Source organism: Monopterus albus, unplaced genomic scaffold (genome assembly GCF_001952655.1).
Source record: "Monopterus albus unplaced genomic scaffold, M_albus_1.0 scaffold14.1, whole genome shotgun sequence".
Classification (NCBI taxonomy): Eukaryota; Metazoa; Chordata; class Actinopteri; order Synbranchiformes; family Synbranchidae; genus Monopterus; species Monopterus albus.
The window spans coordinates 2,015,771-2,021,005 of NW_018127894.1; the positions used below are offsets into that span (position 1 = coordinate 2,015,771).

General features: G+C 39.2%; 1 protein-coding gene across 1 annotated transcript in view; it reads right to left on the reverse strand.

Annotated features, from left to right (window-relative positions):
- Nucleotides 1-3,551, reverse strand: part of rheb (Ras homolog, mTORC1 binding) — a 7,962-nt gene extending 4,411 nt beyond the window's left edge. Inside the window, exons 1-2 of the mRNA XM_020591648.1 lie at nucleotides 3,423-3,551; nucleotides 2,212-2,283 (exon numbers count right to left, since the gene is read on the reverse strand). The gene's annotated coding sequence lies outside the window, so the exon portion shown is untranslated. The remainder of the gene's footprint in view (nucleotides 1-2,211; nucleotides 2,284-3,422) is intronic.
- Nucleotides 3,552-5,235: the final 1,684 nt, after the last annotated feature.

Sequence of the window (5,235 nt, forward strand, 5' to 3'; positions counted from 1 at the left end):
CTTGAAGTCCTACATGCCTTATCCATGCTGCATGCCTCCATCCGGCATGGCAGGGCCACCCTTTGGCCTCCCACATCAGGCCCTGGCCTGTCCTTCTTCTTTTTCTGCTTTCCCTGTTCTTTCTTCCCTGGGCGCTGAGTGACCTCCTCCACTTCTCTCATCTCTCCCACTCCTTTCCTCCTTTGTTTTTTTTTGGGGGGTACTGGGCTACTTGCTGTGGTCCCTCAGATATCCACTCTCTGCAGCCTTTTTGTCCTGTACTGACACCAGGCTGCAGTCTGCTTTCTCCTCCACCAGCTCTCGTTGGCACCTCCCTTGTTTCCCTGACAGAAGCTGCCAACACCTTGCCTCCAGTGGCTCCTCCTCCAATTGGCAGTGGGTGGTGCTGCCCTGCAGCCCTCTTTACCTGCTCTGTCTGCTGCTCCAGGGTGGCAGCGTGCAGCTTCCTGTTTTTTGTTCCCTCCTCCTTAAGGTTCGTTTTTCGACTCCATGGTCTTAGCTGCTCCTCCTCCATGTGTGCATGCCTTCTCCACAGTCATTCGTTCTTCCCAGCTGCTCTCTCAGTGGGTTTTTAGGGGGCTTATAGAGTGTGACATGGTTTGCTGATTCATGGCCAATGGTTCCCCGGTCTCCCATTCAGGATTGGAGCAGCAACTGCAGCAGCCAACAAGATATACCAGACCACCTCACAAAGATCAAGGGACTAAGGTCCTCACATGCCCACCAGCAGGATATTCTACCACCATTCCCTCTCTTCATTCAATGCTAGCTCGCTTAACCACCGCTGCTGGCTCTTTGTCTAGGTGGAGTAGATTTAGAACTCAGACAGTGACGTTTGGGCAAAAAGATAGAAAGAAGAGGAATGACTTGCAACCCTTTGTCCCTCCTGAATAGAACATGACTAGAAAATTAACAGGACTGTGCTGCAGTTGAATCAAGTGTATAGTGTTGGAAGGCTTTTTTGCCCTCCAGGGCTCTGTGCCAGTCAAGCGAAAAAGGTGAATTGGCCCTATCTCACAATGGTGAAGAATCCTTTTAAAAATTCCTGAAACTAGATGACCGGTTTTGAACCACCACCAAAATCTAATTATTTCATGGGCCATATCCTATTTCATTTATCAAAACCCATTCACTACTTTTTGAGTTATGCTGTGAACAGACAAAGCAACAAATGCCAACAAAAACATTATCCCCACCTTTGGCGGATATAATATTCATAATAATCACTAGGTGTGGCCCTATACTATATGTTGCATGAAAAAGTCCCGCTCAGTATCATGATAACATCCACCTGTAATCATGTGACTGAAATTCAATATTCGGGCAACATAATAACAACTAAGTCATCTCCATGGCAACTGAACAACTCCACTGAGGAAGACCTGAGGATCTCCTTCGTTAAACAATAGTCATATATTGACCATACTGCCCAATCTTATATCATTTCAAGATTCCTGCTAAAGGATTTTATGGAGTTTTATTTTCCCAAAGATGTGATTTTGTACGATATGAATAAGATTTACATCAGTGTGGTAGAGCTTTGACCAACAACTTGATATTTAAATGTGAGCACACATGAATAACTGATGTACCACACAGAGACAACACTGAGCATAGCAGGTCAGCCTGTACTTCACATACAGCTCATGCACAACAGAAAAGTGTACAGCTGAATTAATTAACTCATTTGTTGACTGACAGAAAAATAAGAGGCAACTGTTAACCTGTGCCGCATTATACTGGGAGATGTTTCTACGATTTTGTCCATCCCATTTATGTCAGCCTGTAGGCTAAATAATAGAAACTGACTGTATAACACAATATAGCTCAGCAACACCACAAACAAAATGACCATACAGCTGAATTAACATATCTCCAGAACATATGATAACAGGTTCAACAAAAACTGAACATTATCACCTTGCATTTGCATTAGCTAAGCATGCTTAATAAACTGGCAAATAAGCGTACGTAGCACTTACCGTGTTTCCCCTATACTAACATCTTTATACAAAATATATTTTTAAAAGAAGTGGATGTACTATTTCAGAAGTCATTGTGTGTAGTGTTGCTCATATTTAGTAGGTTGCCATCAACAAACTGGTGACAAGCTGTACCAGGACCTGAGTGGCTTACCACCTCAACTACAGTTTCCTGGGTGAAATCCTGCTTGTGTATGAAGGTGTAGCAGTCCACAAACCCCCCACTTACTGTTTTCTATTGTTGGGTCATAGGAGTCAACAAACTGGCCTTCCACAAACTGAATTGTCAAGGAGGACTTTCCTGCAATAAACAAAACAAAACAAAACAAATCAGAAACAGGAACCTTTAAGATGTGGGAACATGTTCTCAGATTGTTTACTTAAAGAAAAAAAGAAATGCCAAAGTGTAAAAAATACTAAAGTCCTGCATTCAAAAATGTTACTGAAGTAAAAATGCACAAGTATCAGCATCAAACCATACTTTAAGTGCCAAACGTTTAAGTACTTCTTATACAGAATGGCACATTTCACGCTAATGTAACCTATATTATATTACTGAAGTATAATCATTGATACATTATTGTGTTTATCTCTTTAATATTGCAGCTGGGAAAGGCGGAGATAATGTTAACTACCTTATGCATTTTGAAGTATTTTACTGGGTACTCGTGAATTTCCCAGGGATCAATAAAGCCTCATGATTATAATGTATTTTAAATTAAGTATTTATTTCATTTTAAAATTGTATTTATTTTATCATTCAAATTGAGTATGTTATTAATCTTTTACTGAAAAGTAACTAAAGTTATCAAATAAGTGGAGTTAATAAATAGTACGACATGCCTCTAAATGTAGTCAAAAATGAAAATACTCAAGTACAAACACCGCAAAATTGTACTTGAGTAAATGTACTTAGTTACTTTCCACCTGTGCATGTTATGAATGTGCATATAAAATCTTAAATGCTTCATTAAGAAAAATAAATGACTGAAAAAGTACACAAATCCTAGTAGAATCGTAGCAAAGGTGCAATTGTTTATTTTAGGTCAAAGAACACACACCCTTAGTGTATTATCATGGGAGATAGTACAAATTGTACAGAATGTTTCTATATCAACCATAACCACAATAGTAGTCTCCACTGGAGTATGACAGGGGATTAGTTAGTGCTGGCTCGCTAGCAGGGCCTAACTGTGTGTGCCATTTTGCCATCCTGAACATCATTTAACCGCATACAAACTGCGCTTCTTTGCTTCGATTCGACAAAATCATCTGCACAGTAATGCGTCAAATCCTTCGGGCCATCTCAGGGCATGGCACTAACTACCGCAGGGTCACTGATAGAAACGCATCAATAAGAGGACCAGTCGGCGTAAAATCTGAATGCTGTGCACATCATGGGAACCCTCATGTGCTAAAACCCACAAGGCCGCATCTCACCTGGTGGGGCTCACTGCCCGCTCTGAAACACTGCGTGACAGATGCCAACGTCACTCCCTATAATTTAGGTCTATCATAGGAGGCGTAAAGCGCTCTTATTTAGAATATAAACTGTCATGAAAGGCCGCTGGAATCAAGCCTAACATTGCCCATAAGGTTCTTGAGGTGTAATTTCCCGCCTTGCGCGTCGTCTGGTTCAGTAAAATGTTACTTCGGGTCACACGAAAAAAGCATGGAGTATCTAAAGATCTACACAAACTGCGTCACTCCCCTTTGCAATGTAATGAATTAGTAATTACTTCTACATCCCGATTGGCTACACACGCAGTGAAGGCGGGCGTTGAAGTTTGGTGTAAAACTCTGATTGAACGACATAGCTGCTTGTCACGTAACAGTTTCGGGTTTCTTAAATATGATTGGCTGCTTTACGTATTATGACGTGCTGTGTGGACGGGTACACTGTCATTCATATCTGTAGGGTTAGAGAACAGGGACACCTGACTGATGAGGACGTCGACATTTTTTTAAATGTATAGGCATACTGTAGTTATTCTGTTAGTCCCTCTCAATGTAAACCTTTTACACAGTGTACTTATTATATAGTGGCTAAACCTAGCTACTATGAACCAGCCTAAAATGAGATCTAAGAGGCTAACTCATAACTTATCGCTGACAATCCAATAGGATAGTACTGACTATAAGAATAATATAGAATTACATGATCAATATATACTTCATAACCTTACAACCAAAGTCTTTATATCAATATCAATAACAGGAAAATTACACTTGATATCATAAGTGATTTTAAAAAATCAACAATAGGCCGCTAAGTAGCCTAGTAGACACAGTGATGATGGCATTGTTTACCAAAGATGCTTAATATTGTACCTTTGGCTACTTTATACTTAGTTACAATACTTTTGCAGTACTCCACTACATTCATTTTGCACCTAGTTGATTTATAGATAAAGACATTTTGTTAATAAACATGAACTTACACACTATGAGATTATGTTCTTTAAACTACTCAACAGTAAAATAGCTAACAAACACTTGCCTCAAAGTCAGTTTAGCTTTTCTTTAGCCTTTGATTGCATCCCATGATCCTTGTTAGGACATTGATAGTGTTCAGTTATCATGGAATTGAAGATGTTTAAAGTTCCATTTTGTTTGAGCAATAGACTTCTTGTCTATGTTGGTTTACAAGTACAGTTAGGTCAACATGAACGAGAAGGCCTTAAAGAGCAGTCAACAGTTCTGTGACAACTGAGCAAACTAGATCTGCAGAAAAAGATCATGTGATACTAAATGGGATGAGGCGAAGCTTTGTTGCTAACTACCATTTGGTCAAGAGAAAGCCTCAACATTAAAGTTTAATTTAAATGCAGTTTGAACACTTTCATGATTAACACTTTGTTAATCATGTTCTTTTTCTTAAATACAATTTAGAAGGCAGGACTTTAACTTGTGATTACACTTAAACTTCAAATTCATTTAAAGACATATAATAAACCTGAATGAATATTATAATGCCACAGCTAAAAATGCAAACAGCATAACCTCCAATCAAGGATTGATTACAGTGGCTCTGAACTTATTTTAAGATTCTTTATATAGCTTTAGAAGCCCTTCATTCTTTGGATCCGGTATTTTGTGTTTTATTTTTATATAGTTCTCCCCTGTATTCTTGCTGTATTTAATGACACCATTTTATGTGCAACTGTGAATCACCCTGCTTCAGAAACATGCTTTAGAAATACAGTTTGCTCACAACTTACTTTCCCTGCATAAGATAAAGACTTACTACTGA